The following is a 21,678-nucleotide window of genomic DNA, read 5'->3' as shown; positions in this document are numbered from 1 at the left end:
GCCAAAATTCTCAGCTAAAACCTACAGGAAACACAAGCACTCTGAACTTTCAAAGTCCAAATTAAGCTCTCTGAGACCTCTGCTTTTCCATTTCTGCCCTGGACAAGCACCTGCTTGAAAGCACAGCTAAAAAACCAGCTGGAATTCCACAAGGAAACAGGGGCAGGCCTACAAAGAAATGAATGGACTGAAAACTCACTAAAATGAAGAGAACTGTGCCCAGAAATTAGGAAAGCCCAGCATCCTTCCCCAGCTTTAATTCTGTGCCTCCATGTCAATAAGTTATGATTCTGTTTAGCTCCATGAATGCCCTGTTTGTTTTAGGGGGCAGAATGGAAGCAGTGCTGGCTGAATAGGTGGTGATACAATAGATCTTTTTATTTTCATTGTGTTTAACATAATATCCCTTGCCACTCTTCAGACTGCGCTCCAAATAAAATTATTCCTGGCTGCTTATATATTCTATAGAGTGGTCATTGTTTTTGCATCCTTGGAATTCACAAACAATCATTTCCTTCTGTAGAATTCTGGATTTTCTCCTGTTCTGCAGAAAAACATCCAAACATGGGATAAACACAAAAAGGGCTCCATAATTTAAGTTTTTGTACATTCAGGACTTTGCAAAGACAAGGGGCACATCCTAGCAGGTAAATCTCTGTTTTCAGAGCTCCACAGAGGGGCAGCTTTACAGGTTAGGTAAAAAAAGCTCCTTTTTGATGCACTGCCCTGGTGTGATCCTCCAAGAGAGGATATCCCAGGATTTAGAGAGGAAATGACTGCACACACACCAAGAGAGCTGCTAGGGAAGGTTTTCCCCTTTTCTAACACACTTCAAGTTCTTCCCAAGTTTTCCTGCCACACTGGAACTCTGTCCAGCTCCTCAGGAGCACTGGTCAAACTCAAGTACTTTGGCTGCTGATTCAGCCCAGCGTGTATTTATTTATTTAATGACAAAAACAATATCTCAGCAGTCAATACTTTATTACTGAATGTTTAATAACCTGTATTTCAAGAAGAGACCTAACTTTTACTTTAAAACTGACAAATAAAAATTATCCAAACCCACTGATATTGGTGAAAATGTGTCAAGGTTGAGGTTCTGAGGCTTCTTTTTTTGTCTCCCCCTATAAATTCATGTGCAATTTATGATCTGATGCAATTACTCTAAGGTTTATAATTTTTCTAATTGAATGAAAATCCTGCCATTAAAAAGAGGGAATATAAAGGAGAGAGGGAAATTGAGATAAACTTTTTTTATGATCGTGGTGAAAGTTCAAAGACTCACAGAAACAATAATGTTGGAAAATACCTCCAAGATCATCAAGTCCAACCTTTGAACGAACAAACAAAACAGCTCTTGAAGCAGAAATAAGGATTGAAGTGTGAATATTATTCCAAACACAGGTTTTCCAATAATAACTTAACTCCAGCTACCTCTGCATCTTTAATCCTGCTGAAAGACTCACACCTGCCCCTCTGTTCTGAGTGAAAACCACAAATACAAACAAAAAATTCTGTCAAATTCAGTAAATAAGGAGAAAAATCTTTTATAAACCACTGCAATCTCCTAATACAGCATAAATTTAAGGACACAAAGTTTAAAGTGACATTATTTTATCCCTTAAACATGCTATAAAAGAACCTCTCGAGTGATTCTTCAGAAGGCTTCAAGCAAACTCTAAGTACACATAATTTTTATGAAATCTATTTTTTTGGTTCTAGAAATCACTAAGTTCCTCTAGGAAAATATCTGCTTTATCCAAGAGAAACTATATTTCCCTCTGCTGAACCTGAAGTTTCCTGAAGGGTTTAGAAAACAGTCAAAAAATTAAAATTCCACCACAGTAAAAATCCGATTTAACCAAAAATCTGCTGGTGACAGGAATTCCCACTATTACTAGCAAGTGCCAGATGGTATCAAACCACAGATACATATTGATACTTATGTGAAAGAAAAGGGGAAAAAAAGGAAAAAATAGGGTATGTAGCTGGGTTTACTCAGGTAAACAATTCATTATTCTTACAGTCAGTTTTAGACAAGAATGTGAGCAGTTATGGAAGAAAATAGAGGAATTGGATAGTGAGGGAGACAGAGGGAGGGAGTGGGAACAGGACTGAAGAAGATAAAGTGATCCATGATTGAACAGGAGAAAAAGCTGCTTGGGAAGGCAGGGAAAGGAAAAAAGGACAGATACAGATGCAGATTTAAGCAGCAGAATATATTTTAAGCTCAGATTCCCCAATATTCTTAGACACGAATGATATTTAGGACAGAAAAAAAAAACAGGACTCAACTTAGAGCTGAGGAGGGGCTTGGTTTCTGGTGAGGAGTTTTTTGTTTTGTTTGGTTTTTTGTCGGGTGGGATGTAAATACACCATTTTTGAAAGGTGACTGTGTGTGCGTGTTCCAGAAACAGATTATTCTAAAGAAAAATCACATTCAGATCCCGATCTCGGACAGCGAGAAGGGGCGAGGTGAGTGTATCAGCGTCCTGCTTTCTGCTGGGAAGCTGGCTACTTTAAGCCATTTATTTAAAGAATAAATTTAAAACCAGGGAAGAGCCAGGGGGGAAGCCGCAATCAGACGGAGCGGCGGCCGGGCCGGGCCGGGCAGGGCCGCGCTCGGGCCCGGTGTGAGGGCGGCTCGCAGCGCGCAGGCCCCGCGCGTGAGGGGGAAGCCGATCCCGGCGCTCCCCTCAGCGCATCCCCGGCTGCCGCAGCGCGCCCCAGCAACAGCGCCTCATTAGCATAGCCCACCCCGGGCCGCGCCGCGCCATTGGCCCGCAGCGCCGCGGCGCGGACCAATGGTGGCGCGCTATGCAAATGCGGGCGCGCAGTTGCCAGGGCAGAGCTGGCGCGCGGCGGCCAATGGGCGCGGGCTCCATAAACAAGGAGCGCGATTGAGCTTTGTCACATTCGCCGGGCGCTGTTAACACTTTCCAGTTTAGGGCGAAATTAGCTCCATCTCCCGAGGATCAGGCTCATGTTCTACATTTCACCCCCACAGCAAGGGCAGGGCGGCGCAGCCATGATACACGGGATTTACGGATAAGCGCGCCCGCGTTAGGATTTCGCCTTGCCCGGCTCCGGGACGCCTTCTCCAGGGCTGGGATGCGAAAGATCCCCCAACGCTGCCGGGTGGGAGCGAGCCCGGCTGGAATTCTTGCCGGGGCTTTAAAAAGCTCTAAAGTTCCCTGTCGCTGCCTTCCTTAGGCAGGTCACCTCCTAAAATTACTGTGTCAGGCTACTCCTGTCCTTCCCTTTTTCCTTCCCTTTTGAATTTATGTTTCATTGGTTTTGGTTTAACCCTAAAGACACAGCATCCTTTATTATTATAATTATAATTCACCACCCCCCCCTTACAGATTTTAAGCAAATGAAATTTCAGCTCGTTCCACTGCTGCTAACGACTGAACATGAGCGATGCTGAAGCATCCTACGAGAAATAAGCAGATTTTTTTTTTCTTTTAAAGAAAATATATATATATATATAATCTGACAGCATATGGGTGTCTCTGTGCCTGTGACGGCGTGAATCCATCACTGACCAGCACCCCTCGCAGGGCTGCTGGGGAGATCCCCTTCCCACGCGCAGGGGGGATGCGGATGTGGAAAACCGGCGGCTGGAAATGCAAAGAGTGACAGACAGACAGACTTACTCTGGAAGCCCCCGGCTGTCCCTGCAGCAGCAGCAGCAGCAGCACTGTCCCCTCTCCCTCTCTCTCTCTACGCCGTGGCGGCCGCAGCGATGCCGGGCATGTTTTACTGCACTTTGCCGAGCCCGGCAGCGATGTGCCAGCGCCGCTGCGAGTCACTCACCTGCCGAGGGGGTGGGGGGTGCTTCCTGTTCTCCGGGGCTCCGCCAAGGTGCCACCGGCCGGGGGACAGGGCACGGAGCCCCCGGAGCCGCCCCGGCACAGCGGGGACAGCAGCTGCGCCCGGCCGCGCACCTGGGCTGGGGCAGGAGCGGGCACGGGCAGAGCCGGAGCGGCTCTGAGGGGGCCCAGCACGGCCCAACTTCACAGAACTGCAGCGAAACCTCATTTTACCAAGCGCCCAAAATGTCAGCTCCAACAGAACTTTAGAGTTTTACCGGCTCCCTCATTCAACAACTTCATTTTGGACACTTTAGCAGCAGTGGAGCCACTGAAATATCTCCTTCGATGCCCTGGAACACCAGCAACTCTCTCAGTGAAGCTCCTGAGAACTGCAACAGTGAAACTACTGAAATGTTTCCCTCCGTGCCCTGGAACACCAGCAACTCCCTCAGTAAAGCTCCAGAAATCTCTCCCTGATTCAACAACATTTTGGATATTTCAGCAGTACTGAAACTATGAAATATCTCCTTCCATGCCCCAAAACACCAGCAACTCCCTCGGCGAAGCTCCTGAGATCTCTCCTTCATTCAACAACTTGATTTTGGACATTTTAGCAGTAGTGAAACTACTGAAATACTTCCCTTCATGCCCTAAAACACCAGCAATTCTCTCAGTGAAGCTCCTGAAATCCCTCCCTCATTCAACAACTTCATCTTGGACATTTCAGCAGTAGTGAAACTACTGAAGTATCTCCCCCCGTGCCCTGGAATACCAGAAACTCTCCCAGTGAAGCTCCTGAAATCTCTCCCTATATGCCCCAAAACACCAGAAACTCTCTCAGTGAAACTCCTGAAATCTCTCCCTCATTCAGTAACTTCATTTTGGATATTTCAGCAGTAGTGAAACTCCTGAAATCTCTCCCTCTATGCCCTGGAACACCAGCAACTCTCCCAGTGAAGCTCCTGAAATCCCTCCCTCATTCAACAATTTCATTTTGGACACTGTAGCCGTAGTGAAACCAATGAAATCTCTCCTTCCATGCCCCAAAACACCAGCAACTCCCTCAGTGAAGCTCCTGAAATCTCTCCCTAAGCCACCAGGAACTCCACAGTGTGTGTGCACTGCACACCCCAAAAATCAGTGCTGCCCATTCTTTATCTCCTGGCAGCTTTTGGGACCCATTTATTGCATTTATTTCGTGCTCACCTCGCAGCCCCTGCAGCAGCAGCAGCGTTACCTGACCAGGGGCTTACAAGACTTCCTGAGCAATGTGGACTGGGCCAGCCCTTTGCAGCACTAATTTACTGCATTTATTGCAGCGTTTATTGCATTTATTTGTGCTCACCTTGCAGCCCCTGCAGCAGCAGTGTTACCTGACCAGGGGCTTACAAGATTTGCCCGGCAATCCGGGCTGGGCCGGCACTTTGCAGCACTAATCCCCGTGCTGGGCTGTTTCAGGGAAGGACTTCTATCAGCACTTCACCGAGAGTTCCTCTCGCCTCCTCCTTCCCCCACCTCCAAAGAACATTACTCACAATTTGCAGTTTGTAGCACAAAACTAATTAGAGATGGAATAAATTACCTGCTGCATGGCAGCACGAGAGGTGAAAAACACCCAATATTTTATCCCAAATCAATACCTGGCATTTCCAGCTGAACATAAAGTTAGCATAAATATCAGCAACATTTTTAAAGCTCTCCTTTTGTACCAACAGATATGTATTTAAAAATAAAAAAATTAAAAAGAAATCTTTTGCTACGCATCAAACCCATCAAGGGAAATTACTTGAATTATTCTATTTCCCATTTGTAGTTACTGAGGCACAAGATATATTTAAACAGTTGGTAGAGAAAAAATGGGAAGCATCTCCCATATCAATGTACAGCCAGCATGCCAAAGCATGAATGTAAGCGCTAAACAAGGGATGAATACATCATGTGCAAGAGTCTCACATGATATAAATTATTCAATACCTGACCAAAGAGAACAGCTTTCAGGAGAGAGGGGGAGGATCTCAAAGTACTTTTGTAGTTTGAATACAAGCAGGGTTAGGAATTGGTGCAGAATCTTTTTAACTCGGTTAAATAATCCCATGTATTTCCCAACTATTCACTGGGTGACATCCACCCAGCTCTGGTGTCTACCATAAATAAAGGTGGATTTCATCTAACACAGCGATGACAATTTTAAAATAAAACCAACTGTAAAAATAAAATAACTTGGCACGTGGGCAAGTGTGTATTTTGAGAATTTGGGCTGTCCCCTCCTTCCACTTGCAGGATTTGCACAGCCCTATTGATATTAGAAGTCTTTCTTCCTTTACTAATCCCAAACTAGAGTTTGGGATTTTTGGGATTGAATTTGTTGTTAACCTATCACACACCTTTAAGCACCAACACACATACAGAGGCTTTTTAAGTGAAAAACTGAACTACAAAAAAAAAATCCACCATTATAAATTCCACCTCAATTATGGGAAAGCTGCTGGTGTGCTGATTCCAGGGAATTCCCTTGCTGGCTGATTTCATGGATGATTTTGAAGTAATTCATGTCACTCCAAGAGAAATTTATAGCACTTAAATTTTAGCTACAGAGCAGTTCTGTTGCATTTGAAGACATTGAACTGCTTTGATACTCTGTATTAATAACACAAATTCTGACAGAGTTCCTAAAAACCAGAATATTTTGTCTTAATAACACAAATTCTGATGGAGTTCCTTAAAAACCAGAACACTTTAAAACTCTTAGGCATGCTGTCCTTATGAATCCATATCACAGTTCATAAAATAGTAACATTCCAGGTTTTTTCCTCACTCCAAAGTTGCCTGGAAGCACCAGAACTATTCCATAAAATCCTCACAGTTTGTGAACTGCACCTAAACTATTTTTCTGCTGCTCTCTCCATGATTTGATAACTGATATTCTGACACCTGCATTTTACAGCAGGATCTGAAGCCAGTCCTGACAAACTCCACTCACCAAGTCATTAAACAATAAATCATTCCCCAGTAAAAAGTTTCAATATTACCATGTGTAGTTTAGTCCATGCTCATCACAGAAAATTAATTAAAAAAAAAAAATCAGAAATAAATCCAGGCAAGGGGGTTGACAAGTCCAGTCCAACCTCACAATTCCAAAGCACTCATCTGAAAGCCCAATTTCCTGCCTTTGTAATAATTCCTGTATTTAGTACACACACTTCTAAGTTTAAGCAATTACTTCTTTTGATTTGTCTCACCTTGAAGTAGCAGCTTTTAAGGAGAAAAAAAACCTTAAGTGTGGTTGGATCTGTACTTCCAGCTGGAAACCACCAAAACCTGGGGATGCCAAATTTCACTAATCCAAACAATAAGAGCCCAAAGTGGGGCTCACTGTAAACTGCATTGATTTCTCTCAAAAAACAGAAATTTCAAGCCAGAAAAAATTAAAACATAACAACAAAAACCATCCAGAAAACAGACAAAAAATATTATTCCTTTAGGATAATACTGTGATTTAAGAAAATTATTTTTAAGTGTAACTTGCATTTTTCCTTCTAAGGCTTTAGTGTTTCTAGCATAAACTAAGAAGTAGATATTAAAGCTGACTATAAAAATTGGGGTTTTGTTCACACTAATAATAATGATGAGAGCAACACTACCCAAGTATCAGAGTTGTGCAAATTTAACAAAATTATTTTGTCTGCATCTTAGAGAATCCTAGAATAGTTTGGGTTGGAAGGGATCTCAAAAATCATCCAGTGCCACCCCTGCCATGGCAGGGACACCTCCCAGGCTGCTCCAGCCTCAGTGTCCAACTTGGGCACTGCCAGGGATCAGGGGCAGCCCCAGCTGCTCTGGGAATTCCATCCCAGCCTCTCCCAGGGAACAATTCCTAATTCCCAAGATCCCACCTAACCCTGCTTTCCCTCAGCTAATCTGCAGCCATAAATCTGATTCCCAGTTACAAAAGCCCCATTTGCCATGGCTGGGCTCCTCCTTTGCAAGAAGTGCCCCCTGTCCCCTGCAGGGACATCGTGGAAGGTGCATGACAGACACCCTGCTCTGGCTGGAACATCTGAGCCTCTCCTTCCATCAGTCTCTGTTTTTTCTGGAATGTCAATTCCCAGAATGAGCTCCTGAGAACTGCCTGCCACCTGCACCTGGACCATCCATGTGGGCCACCAAAACAAGCAGGTGACTTCCAAGGGGTACAGGAGGGAAGGAATCATCCCAGCACTTCCTGAAGGATCTATAAACTACACCAAGGAAAAGCTGACTGGATAATTTGCCATGGTTTGGTGTTGGGTTGAGTTTCCTCACTCCCAGAGAGGTGCAGGGGAACCATTCCACCTGAGGAAAGAGACTTGGATGTTCCCAAGGAAAGTTGATGATGGAAAATTATTTACAGGATCTAAACACCAAACAGAAGGAAATCTTCAAGGTTCAGCCAACAACTGTTCTGGGAAAAAATCACCCCAAGTCCTGCTCATAGCAGAAATGTTCATGAAGTTCTAACCCCTAAATGCTTTTAATTCAAACAAAGCTGTGCCCTGGTCTGGTCAGGGAATGTTCCCAGCTCCTGAGGACACTGTGAAAACCACATTTACAGGCACTGGACATGACTGGCCTGCAATGCAAAGGAACCACGACCTCCTACAAAGTCATGTCAGCAAGGCTGAAGTCACTGCAAGTCAAGAAAAGTGAAATAATAACACACAAACTCTTGATTTAAAAGCTGAGGTATCAATGAGCTGCAAAGCTTCAGCACTGAGGTTTTAGAAGTGTTCTCAGGGAACAGAACACCCAGCTCCATGCATGGCACAGGCAGGACTCTGCAAACACACCCTGGAGGAGGAGTCTGGGAACAGCCTGACTCTTCCCTGGCAGGCAGATGCTAAAGGAGGGAAGAAGTTGGAAGTGCCATGAGTGAAAACTCACTGGAGTGAGGGCTGTAGCAGGCTGAGATGATTGAGAAGGGGTGCAAAAAATGTCACCCCAAAGATATGTCACCCCAAAGCAATGTCACCCCAATGAAATGTCACCCCCAGCAGGACATCAGCAAGGGCAGTTATCACACAGTCCTCAAGGTAATGGGACCTGAGGCTGCCCAGAGCAGCTGGGGCTGCCCCTGGATCCCTGGCAGTGCCCAAGGCCAGGTTGGACACTGGGGCTGGAGCAGCCTGGCACAGTGGGAGGTGTCCCTGCCATGGCAGGGCTGGCACTGGATGATCTTTAAGGTCCCTCCCAACCCAAACCATTCTGTGATTCCATGAATTTGGAGGAGAAAGTTCAAAACAAGCCCAGGATCTGCCACCTCTAAGATGCTTCTCAAAGGCAAGAGCCATGTAACTTATTATTCTCATCACTGCCATGGAGCCCAACTTTTCACCAAGTCCTCTGAAGAGCTGGAAAGCCTTACCAGAAAGAAAGAGCAAGATTGCTTCCATGCTCCAAAGCCAGTGCAGAAAGCAGGGCCCTGGTGCAGAAGGAGCAGGAAAAGCCCAAAGCACCTGCTCCTGTTCTGCAGCACCAGTTGTTCTGCCAAGCAGTGGCGACACTCGAGGCTGAGCTCTGCCAAAGCATCTGGGCTGAAAACACCACGGTGTTGTTCTCTGGCCCTGCTGGCCAAGAGAGCACAGAACTGCTTCCAAATGTCACTCAAGCTCACACAGCTCCTCAGGACTTCTCTGGGAATTTGTGGGATTGCTGTGATTTCTCAGCAGCTCCAGAGAGCCCAACCATGTCCGAGCAGAAGGTGCCAGAGAGGACTTCCCTTCTTTTTCTGCCCCACAAAAGGGGAGACTTCCCAATATCTCAGCTAACAAAAGGGAGTGGACAGAGGTGGAAAACTGTTTTTGCCACCATTTGTGAGAGGAAAGCATGGCAGACCCACCAGAGGTCATGGCACTGAGCACCTTAGCCAACACTCCAATGTTTCAAAACATCATCAAGGATGAAATTATGTTGCCTGGGGAGGTTCTGATTGGTATCAGGAAAAACTTTCCAGGCAAGAGTGGCCAGGCCTTGGAATGAGCTGCTTGGGGAGGTGGTGGAGTCTCTGGGAGTGCTCAGGAGGAGTCTGGATGTGGCCCTTGGGGACAGGGCTTGGGGTGATGCTGGTGGGACTGGATGATCTTCAACACCAATGTTTAACAATCCTCCCAGTGAAGAAATTCCTCCTGCTGTCCAACCCAAGCCTCCCCTGGCACAGCTTGAGGCCTTTTCCTCTTGTCCTGTCCCTGCTCCCTGTGAGCAGAGCCGCTGTCCCCTGGGGAGTTCAGACACCAGGGTCATTCTGTGTTCCCAGCTCACAGGATTTCACTCCTGAGGGTCAGAATCACATCAAGCACAGGGCACACCTGGAATTCCCTGGGCTTGTCCCTTCCCTTGGAACTGTGCTGAGGATCCCAGAAAGGGCTGGAGAAAAGACCCCCCCTGACTCTCCAAAGCTGAGCACAGCAATGCTTCTCCATGGAGCACCTTGTCCAGAGGCTTCCAAAAACCTCCCCAGGCATTTCTTGTTCTCCAAAACTGATCAGTTCCTATCTGTGAATGAGGAAAGCCAGGCTCAGTCAGAGGTGCCATTAGTCCAAAGGTGCAGTACCTGTCTAATTACCTGGTCTTTGATGAAATTCCCATGATTCATTAGGAGCTGATGTTGAAAGGAGCCCACATTGCTTTGTTTAAGGAGCTGCTACCCAGACTTGCTCCGAGGACACCGATTCACTTTTCTCTCAATTGATCAAAAGGCTTACCCAGGAGGGAGATTAACCATCTTCCTAATGGGTTAGGGCAGCTTCTTGGGAAGACAGAGCTACTGCTAATCTGTTATCGAGGATAATGTGGATTTTTGATGGCAAAAAATACTGCTAATAAATTGGGATCCATGGGAGAAAGTGTGACACAAAGTCAAACAACAAAATACTGTACCCAATCTGTAAATACTGAGCACCTGTGTCTGTGCAAAGGGAATCTGTCCCGTCCCTGGAAGTGTCCAAGGCCAGGTTGGACAGGGCTGGGAGCAAGCTGGGATCATGCAAAGTGTCCCTGCCCATGGCACGGGGTGGGAATGGGATGAGTTTTAAAATCCCTTCCAACACAAACCATTCCAGGATTCCATGAAAGCAAAAATTCCCTTTCTGCTCTACCAACCCCTTCCCAGGAAAAAAGGTGAAGCAGATTTTTCATTCATGTTGTACAGGCTACAATTCATGGAATTCCAGGACACAAATGATTCCTCAGGTGTCTGAACATCCACTGAGTGTTCACCCAAATACCTGGAGCCAGAGTGAAAGACTCTGAAAAAGTGCAAAGACGTCACCACGGATCTGGAAGTGTTTTGAACCCAAATCCCTGCTCCAGACAAAGTTAGCTCCCAAATTCTATTTAAGGAAAGTGCCTTCTATTGAAGAAGTGGAGTATTCAGCTGGCTCCCTTTTGGTGGCACTTTTTCTGAGCAGAGAAGTGTCAGAATTTTTGCATTTGGATGGCAGCCTATAGAGCCTGGATTTCTCCCAAGAAAAAATGAAGTTGTGCTTCTTGCCTTCCCCTGGAGCTCCACATGCCTCCAGACATAAAAGAAAACACCAAACAAAGAAAAAACACAACAACTACTTTTTGCCTTTCTCAGGATCCAAACAGTCATTGCCTGGGGCCTTTTGCTACCAGAATCTTTGTTGGAAAACAAAGCTGAACACAGAATTTAAGCTGAAGGTGCAGAATCCTAACTTGAAAACTGACCCACAGATTTGGGTGTGAAACAGCCTCTTTTTCAGAGGAAAATCTCTTTTCTTCACAAGAGAAGTCATGAAGACTCCTGAAGTCCATGAAGTCAGCCCGAGCCAGAGGACAGGAACAACTTTAGAGATAAATTTCTCAGAAGATGGAAGAAAAGCTGAACTTTTGAAGGAAAGCAACACAAAATTCTCCCAGGCTTTGTAAAGGAGAAAGAAGCAAAGGAATACTCCTGCAGCTGCAGGTCAGGGAAAAAAGAAGTTATATTTCTATATATATATTTATATATTATGTATATATAACAAAAGATAGAACAACCCTGGAGTTTTTTGCTTTGACAAGAGGGGGAAAAAAGCAATTTTCTTGTGAGACATCCCAAGTCCAAAGAGAAAGGAAAAAGGATTTAAGGACAACAATGGAATTAATAGCTGAGGAAGCAGGGAAGCAGCAGCTGGGTACCCCTGGATCCAGCACTTCCCAGGAATCCTTCCCAGCAGGCAGCCAGGACAGGGAAGCAGCAGAGATGGGAGCTGCTCCATGGGATGGGAATTCTCCATGTACTAACAGGGAAACAGCTCTTTCAGTCTGGGAACTGGTGCTCTGAAACCTCCTCTGACCACACCTGCTCCTGCAGCTCTCTGCTGGCACAGCTCACACATCAAGGCTCTTCCTTGACACAGACTCCTTCCAACCAGTGAAAATGGCAAAGCAGGAGAGGCTCAGCTGGGAACTGAATTCTGTAAAATCCTGGGATGTGAAGAAAGGAAAACACCCCAACAGCACTGGCCAATAACTGCTCTGCTCACCTCCAGATTTTGGGCTGTGACCCTTTTTCTTTGCAGGATTTAAAAGAGGGTCATGCTCCTATCAAACACCTTCCCAGGGACATTAAAGGTGAGGAATAATTCTGAGGCTCACCAATGACAAAACTCAGGATCATCACAAACTGCTCTAAATTAAAGCACACAAGACTAACTTGCATTTTTCTCCCCAGTGATTTATTTATTATAATTATCATAATGCTGGGATCAAAGTTTCCCTTCAACATCCCAGCTTGCCCAGAGCAGCTGGGGCTGCCCCTGGATCCCTGGCAGTGCCCAAGGCCAGGCTGGAGCAGCCTGGGACAGTGGGAGGTGTCCCTGCCATGGCAGGGGTGGCACTGGATGAGTTTTAGGATATTTCTCTGCTGGGAGGAAAGGCTGGCACAGCTGGCATTGCTCACCTGCACAGGAGAAGCTTTGGGCTGAGCTCAGGGTGGCCTTGCAGGGCCTGGAGGAGCCCCAGGAAACCTGGAGAGAGACAATTTCCAGGGGATGCAGGGACAGCACACAGGGAATGGCTTCAGACTGAAAATTTACAGGTTTAGATCAGATATTAGGAAAAACTTCCTCCCTGGCAGGGTGGGCAGGGCTGGGATGGAATTCCTAGAGCAGCTGGAGCTGCCCCTGGATCCCTGGCAGTGCCCAAGGCCAGGCTGGACACTGGGGCTGGAGCAGCCTGGGACAGTGGGAGGTGTCCCTGCCATGGCAGGGCTGGGATGAGATGATCTTTAAACTCCTTCCAACCCAACCCATTCTGGGATTCCCTAACCTCAACAATCCAATTTTGAAAAATGGAATTTTGGAGAAATCTCCAGAGATTTAAGTGAACATTTAAGCCTAGAAAGAAGAGCTGCCTTATTTACATCCCTTTCTAAGCACCAGAAATACCCTAAAACTCCACACTATGGATCCACCACTGCACTCAGGGAAGTCTCCAGGAATTACTCAGCATTGTGAAATGATTACTATAAAATTATGTTACAGCTGGAAGTTTTAGAAAGGTTTAACTTAAGAAACAAGAATAAATCAATTACCAGAATGCTGCTTTTTTTTACACAGTCTTTAAGGGCCTAACACAAAGCCTCCCATGAACATCTGGAACTCACCTAAAGTGAAGCTGTAAATGGAATTATGATGGACATCTGCTGCCTTTCAGATCATTTGCTAAACTTCAGTAAGTGAAATATTTCAAAGGGCCTAATTCCTACTTTTATTCCAAACTAGCACAAAGCCTCTGCATTACTGGAAGGTACAAAACCTGGTAAATATATTTGGTGAGGCGTTGTAATTTATTTGATATTTTATAAGCTAATATAATATATGTAAGCCATTATTCCATACCTACATGAAGATAAAATCAGTTTTATATTCAACTCAACTTGTGGATCTACTGAGAGGCATTAACAGCAAGTCAGAACTCACATTTATATGGCAGGTGAAATCACAGATACTTTTACCAATATATAAAATCTTGGAGAAGCAGTTCATTCCTTTTAGGCATCTTCAGGACCTTGGAGGAGCATGAAGATGTCAGCCTGTTGCAGCCAAGCTAAAAAACCATGTCTGGATCTCCATGTGTTGCCACAAAGAGTTTATTTTTCTGGAGTGGCAAGGCAGTCCTGAGGAATTGTGGACTTTAATCACAATATTAAATATTTTCTCTATTTAAAGGCCTCACTGCCTACAAAACCAGGTAAAAATGAAACAACTTTATCCACCTTTACAGACATCCTTCTGTTTATTTCCTGGCACAGCACATTTGCTGATCCCTCTCCATCACATCTGAGGGAGCACAAACAACTGGCAAGGTCACCCCAAAATACTGAGCCCAAATAGGCAAGATGCTCAAATATTAAAATTTTCTGTGATTTTAGTAAAGAAAAAGCAAATTGGTGGATGGTTTAGCAAACTTGAGGTTGGATTCTCTGTTCACAAAGTGGATTCAATGAGGTGAAGGAGAAGTTAAGAGAATGCACAAAAAGAAACCAGTTAGAAGATCCAGAGTTAACCAGTAAAAGAAGAACTTCATACTCTGCTCTCTGCTTGTATCCCCAGATTTTTAAGGGATTTACAAATAACCAAATTGTTAGGAAAATGCCAGCACCAACAGATTCCCACAGGGAAGGAGGACATCAAGAACAAATCTCTTTTCTCAGCCTGGAACAAAACTGCTGTCCCCTGTTCCACCTGTCCAGCAAAGATGTTCAGCAGCTGGCTCTGTGTGCAATGAACCCAAAGCTGGGTCCCCAAAGATATTTTGGGATTTAACTCAGGCAGAAGTCACCAGGGGTTAGGTGTGAGTGCTGAGCCTCAGAACCAGGCTGTTCCCTTGGGCTGATGGATCCATGCTGGGCCGGGCATTCCCTGCTCTTCCCAGGACAAGTGCAAGGTCAGAACCTCAAATCTGATGTGTCACTGCTGAAAACAAATTCTGTTTCTTGCTCTCTAATCTAATCTCTGTCCTTAACAGCTTATCAACAAACGTGGTTTTGAGACTGTGGCGTCACAATGGAAATCTGAGAGTCCAACGTTGCCACTTTTACATTTTCCAAGCTTAATTGTGTTCCTAAATCCAGCAGGGTTTGACCAGACCTGCTCAGATGACGTCTGAGCTGCACCCAGTGACAGCAGAGGGCTGACTCCGTGTCCTGGAGCTGCCTGATGGAAATACCCAAACTATCCCTGGATAGCTGACTGCACACTGAGACATGGAAACTCTGGTAAAACCTGGTGAGAGGAACTTCCTCCCCTGTGTATGACCAGGAAAGAACTCTGTCATCAAGCTGAGCACATCCTGGGTTGCTCTGGAAAGCTGGGAATGCACCAGCCTGATCCCAGGATCAGCCTGATCCCAGTCAGGAATCAAGCACACACATCTGGGCACCCTTGCCTGCCAGAGGGTTTGATCTAAACATCAAAAACCACACAGCACAAGCTGAACTGAACAGAACAGGAAGCACCAGCCTGACTAGAAAAAGAGAAATACAAACCTTACAAGCCAGATTGTCCAATTTCAGCAGGATTTAGGAGCAATATTTGCCCAGTTCCTCCTTCCACCTGCCTGATGGAGTATTATAAATGGAATCCTCACCAAGAACTGCTCAGGCCTGGCTGTTAAGAGAGCCATCCTATGGTGTCTGTCTGCATTTTAAAACCTAACCCCAAAGGAACAGAACTTTGGGGATGGGGGGAGAGGTTCTTTCCACCTGGCTCCATGATTATGAAGGATGCCTCCTACAAACATCTGCTGCCCTGCTTATGGATTCAATACAGAATATTCTCAGGAGTTCAAGTGGTACCATTTAAAGTCCAGCTTGTCCAATGGTGAGGAATTTTGGGTGTTGTGACTCCAAAAAGGGGGCTCAGGCCTTGGAACTGCCCAGGGAGCTCTGCAGTGCCCATCCCTGCAGGTGTGCCCTGGAGGTGGCACTGAGTGCTCTGGGCTGGGGACAGGGTGGGCACTGGGCACAGCTGGCACTGCCTGGGCTGGGAGGGCATTGCCAGCCCCAGGGATCCCATGAAAGCCCCATGGAGTGCTGCTGGTGCAGCTCTGGGAGTCCTTCAGGAGCACATTCCAGGTGTGGAAGCTGCAGGAGCTCCCAAGCTGCTGCCAAGCCCATGGGAAGGAGCTCCCTGTGGATGTGAACCAAGGGCACTTCCCTGGAGCACAGGGCTGAGATTCCCTCCAACACCCACCCCCACCCCAAACTTCCCAAACCCTCCCAGCCCAGGAACATTTGCTGCCAAAAGCAGCAGGAAAAGGCACAAAATGGGATGGACAGGACAGGGCCACTCCCAGCAGCCCTGAGCCCAGGTGTCCCAAATCCCTGGGACAAGGCACAATTCTGGGACCCCGTGGGCAGCTCCAAACTCAGTCCCCACCCCACTGCTGCCTTGCCCAAGAGAACATTTCCTTTTTGTTCCCACCCTGAACACTGACCTTAAAGGCTGCAGAAAAACCTCTGTATTTGCAGCATTTTGTTCATTATAGAGCTCAGCCATTCTCAGTGTACTGACCAATCATTCAGGAAATGGGAAATAATTTTTAATAGTTATTATTGCATTTTTTGATCTGAATTTTAATTTGGTTTTGTTCAAAATAAATTTTTTTCTTTGCTCTTAGAAATAAGCAACAGAAATAAATTTCAGTCTTGCAATAAAGAAACTTCCTCATAATTTAAAACTTCATTGAAAGTTACCTCAACAGGTTTTTGAAAGAGGGTCACATGTATTGGGAGGCAAAATGAACTGAAATTACTTTTCCAGAATCATAGAACTATATACAAGAACAGCAGCACCTAAAGATTTTCTGGTTTAGATGTTCTGGTCTGTTCCTGAATAAGGAAAGCAGCACCCTCCACCAGGCTGTAATTCCATACCAAAATCCCAGATTTTTGTTTCCTCTTAGATGGGGGCTGAGGCTGAAAACTTCAACTTTCAATATCACAGGTACTGAGCCATTCTGGAGGAGGGGAAAAAAAAAACCCTTTTCTTTTAAATAGGCAACTTCTTAAATATGGATGCATGAATCTAACTTTAGCTGTCCAGGTTTTCACATTGCTGCTCTCAAATTCAGAAAGTAGAGCATTAATTTAGTCTGTTGACTTCAAGGTTATCATTCATTGAGGTCAATGACTCCATCTCTGAAAAGCAGAACTTCCACTTGCAGTCTGAGGAGCACTGCTGTGGCACAAAAACTCCCAAAACCAGCACCAAGCCCTGCTGCAAAGAGATTGATTTATCCCTGGAAAAGCAGGGGTTAATCCCAGGAATAGCCAAGGAAAAATAAAAATAAAATAATAAAAAAGCAAAAATCATAATAAAATTAGTAATAATAATTTCCCAGGAATGTCCAAGCCCTCATTAGCTGCTTGTGTTTCAAACCTGAAACTTGAGCAGCTCTGTCTCAGACATGATTTGGGTGGGACCTTCTGGGCTGATCTACTCAGCCAGGACCTGAACATCCACCACAAACTCCCTGGAAGGACCCAGCCAGCCAGAATCCAACTGGAACCAGAAACAAACCCGGTGGGAGCCACGCTGTGCCCCAGCAGGGAATCAGCACCTGCACCTGTTCTGCTCTTTCAAACCTGATTTTCTGCCACCAGCTGGACCCTCCAGGTGTGCAAGCACCTTGGTGGTCACCTGGCCACCTCAGGGCCAGCATCTCCACTGCCCCAGGAACAGCCAGGGGAGGGATAAATTGGTGCTGGTCCAGGAATTTCTGGATTTTCCTGGTAAATCTTCCAGTTGAGGTAACACAGGTGAGCTGCAAACACCACAGACACACTTTGTTCTGACTGCACAACAATAGAGGGGTTTTGTGCTTTGGTTTGTGGGGTTTTTTTTCACTACTGACATATAAAAACATCCTTTAAAATAGCTACAAGCTCAATGAAATCAGCAACTGAAATGTGAAATAGGAGATGTGAGAGCCATGGCCCAATTCTCCACTTCCATTGTATTTGTAAATAAAATAAACACCTGGACACTTGCAGGCCCCAAACTCAGCCCAGGAACTTGCCAGAAATCCTTCTCTGGATTTGTTGTGTTAATAAGGAATACAGCTGGGGGAGGACAGGTACTGGGTGAGAACTGACTGCTTCACTGCTCTTGCAGGATCCTTACTGAAAAGCACTGGATTGGCTGTTTCTCTTTTCCAAAAATGACCATTTTTTATAAAATTAAAAGCAATATGAGCACTTCCAATGTCTTACAAAATTGACTACACCATTATCACATTTCCTTGGTTCTCAACATTTCTAGTGCATCCAAGATAATTCCACATTGATGAGAATAATTTGCTGTAAGCATTATGTTACTCTGTTTTCTTACAAAGGTTACAAAAAGAAGCTTTGAGCTCTTCAAAAGCCTAAAAATCAGACAAGTCAGTATTTTTAGATCCATATTCCTTAGGCTCCAGCATAACTACAAAAGTCAAAACCAGAAAGCTGTTATAAAACCAATGATTTTTATAAGAAATCTCCATAAAAAAGAGGAAAAAAAAAGAACAATCAACCACTGAGTTGCACAGGAGCAAGCAGGACAAGGGGTAGCAGGAACTCTGGAAACACCAACTTTTAACCAAGATGAATCCCTGCTTGTAGGAACCCAGCACAATCCCAAATTTGATGCCACCACATCATGAAAAGTGAATATGGGCAGGATGATTGATCACCAGCCTAACTACACCCACAAGTGTTTGGTTCCTTGCTTTCCCAAAAGGTCCTGGAGAGACTTGAAAAGGACAAAGAAGTGAAAAATTCCCATTCTGAAAACACTTTTTAATCACATTCTAAGGTATTACCACAACATGACTGAAATACAAACTTGGCTTTTCCTGTAAAGAGCTGAACCCCAGCTTTGCTTATGGCAATGTTTCAGGGAAAAGCAGAACAGATCCTAAAAAATCCACAAGTAAACAGGGAATCAGAGAATCATGAAGGCTGGAAAACACCTCTGAGACCATCAAAGTCCAACCATTACCCAGCTCTGCCTGCTCCTTCTCTAGACCATGAACTCAGGTGCCACATCCACAGTTTTCTGACCATTTCCCAGGGCTGGGATTGCAGCACCTCCCTGGGCAGCCTGAGCCCCTTTCCATGGGCAAATTCCTGCTGCTGTCCCAGCTGAGCCTGCCCTGGCCCAGCCTGAGGCCGTTCCCTCTGCTCCTGTCCCTGTTCCCTGGCAGCAGAGCCCGACCCCCCCGGCTGTCCCCTCCTGGCAGGGACTTGTGCAGAGCCACAAGGGCCCCCTGAGCCTCCTTTGCTCCAGGCTCAGCCCCTGCCCAGCTCCCTCAGGAATTCTCCAGCCCCTTCCCAGCTCCCTCAGGAATTCTCCAGCCCCTTCCCAGCTCCCTCAGGAATTCTCCAGCCCCTTCCCAGCTCCGTTCCCTGCCCTGGACACGCTCCAGCCCCTCCAGGGCTCTCCTGCAGGAGCAGAACTGGACCCAGCCCTCGAGGGGCCCCAGCACAGAGGGACAATCCCTGCCCTGCTCCTGCTGCACACACAATTCCTCACCCAGCCCAGCTGCCAGTGCCCTCCTGCCCCCCTGGGCACCCCTGGGCTCGTGTCCAGCCCCTGCCAGCAGCACCCCCAGGGCCTTTTCCAGCTCTCCAGCCCCTCTGCCCAGCCTGCAGCTCCAGGGTTGTGGTGACCCAAAGTCAGGACTGGCCCTGGCCTGGCTGACCCCCACCCCCCCCCACCTCATCCCATGGATCCTGTCCTGACCCCTCTGCAGAGCCTTCCCTCTCTCCAGATCCACACTCCTGCCCAAACTGGTGTTGCCCACAAACTGACTGAGGGTGCACTCGATCCCCTGCTCCAGATCATCAGTAAAATTACTGAAAATCTTTCATTTCTCCAAAGAGCACCTTAAAAGTGCCTTTTTGCTGGGTGTCCCCCATATTATACAGGACAAAAAGAGAAGTTCAGTGTGCTGCAAGTTTGTTTTCCTGGTGATTCAAACTGGAAAACAGCATTTAATATCCCCATTTCTTCAAATTTTCACTTCTTTTTTTTTTTTTAAAGCAGTGGACCTTAACACATTTCTGTGTTTTCAGCCTAAGTGGTGATCTAAAATTAAAATATTCCATGGCAGAAGTGAAAAAATCTTCTTTAGGGGATTGTTTCCCCAGTTCTGCTGTGGTTAATTGTAGGACTTCAGAGCAGCTTCCAGGACAATGAAGTGAAGCCCATGAAAACAAAGAGAAGCTTCCCTGCTTTAACCAAAGGTAGTTTAGCCATTACCAGGCACCTCTGCTCAATCACTCTGGAGAAACCTTTTGAAAATGCAAGAGAGCCAACCCCAAGAACCACAAAACCTTTCCATTTCAGGCCTGAGCTCTCCCCAGCCACTTTGAACTTGAGACCAAGATCAGCAGAGTCACCAAATGACTCCTCCTGTCACTGCACAAAACTATCACAGGGCAGGGGCTCATTTTAAGGCCTGCAAATCTTGTTCATCCTCAGATGAACACCAAGCCTGGCTCTCCTAATAAACAAAAATGCAAATAAATCTGAGTTTTTTAACTTCCAACACATCACAGGCATAAAGGTCTTTGTCCTGGTTTTTCATCTGCATTTATCAAGGAACTTGTAAATAAAGAATTTGGGGGGCAGGAGACAGAATTACCACTTAAATTTCAAAATCTTGTATCCATTTCAATTCTACAAGCTCATCATTCTAACAAGCTCAACACCATCAGAAATTCTGACCAAAACTGAAAGTGCTTAAGTTGGAAGTTTTAAATCAGATTAATGCATTGCAATGTGAAACTGAATTCTCTCAAACACTGTCACACATAAGGTACAATTTCATAACATTATCTCTCCTTTCAGTTGTGGGATGAGTATTTTTAAAGCTTTCAAAACATTTTCTCAATATTTAGGTTCTATTTTAATCTGTCACTGCCTACTACACAGAGCTCCCCAAATCTGATGGGACATCAATTTTCTAGACTCTTAATGCTGCTCCTCTAGATTAAGATATTGAAAATGAAATATGAAAATGAAATATCCCTTTGGAGAAGTTTTTCCTTCTCCTCTCCTTTGCCCAACCTAATTTTAGAATTCTTTAGACCTGCTTTGACTTGAGCTTTCAGCACACAACTCACAAACATGGGAGTGGAATGAGAGATGTTTGGTTTTCAGGGAATGAAATCTCCACTTCCAGCATCTTGGTCCTAATCCAAAGGCTCCATGTAAACAGACCCTCCAAAGCTGTTTATGCACCAACAGCTGATGCAACTGAAAACTGTCAATCAGGAGATGAGCTGCATGCACACGGAAATCTGCCTGGCTTTTTTTTTTTCCCCAGCCCTAAGGATTCCTGGGGTTTAAAGCTGAACAAGCAAACCAAAGATCTGGTTGAAATAAGGGCATTTGGGTATAAAAAAACAGAGCAACCCTCTTGGACAAACTCAGTTTTATTCTGTTTCTACTGCTTGTGATTTTCTCTGTTGAAATATGAACTGTATTTCCAGCAAAATAAAAATCAGCCACTGAAGCTGCAAATACACTTGGCACTTCCAGGATTTTTGATTAGCCAAAAAAAGGGAGAACTTCCTAAAAATATCAATCAGCACCTTCAGAAGCATTCCCAAAAAAACTTTGAAAACAATATTTCCATTCAGGAAAACCATTTTCTTCCTAGAACAAGAGTTTTCCAAGCTGCAGAAGAGTTTTGAAAGGGCAAAGAAAGATTCCAAAATTCTGCAGGTTCTTCAATATTCTGCTAAGTTGGAACAACATCATTTTTGGGGGGACAGAGAATGGAGGAGCATCAAGAGGCACATCAAGAACACCCATCATTTTTCATTGTT

The 21,678-nt window shown here is 45.4% G+C and overlaps 1 protein-coding gene across 1 annotated transcript in view; it reads right to left on the bottom strand.

Moving 5' to 3' along the window:
• Positions 1–21,678, bottom strand: part of DYRK1A (dual specificity tyrosine phosphorylation regulated kinase 1A) — a 75,727-nt gene that overhangs the window by 30,309 nt on the left and 23,740 nt on the right.

This window comes from Fringilla coelebs (assembly GCF_963513975.1).
Source record: "Fringilla coelebs genome assembly, chromosome: 2".
In the NCBI taxonomy this organism is placed as follows: Eukaryota; Metazoa; Chordata; class Aves; order Passeriformes; family Fringillidae; genus Fringilla; species Fringilla coelebs.
Note: the sequence above shows the minus strand (reverse complement) of the source record. Positions and strands in the feature narration are given on the sequence as shown.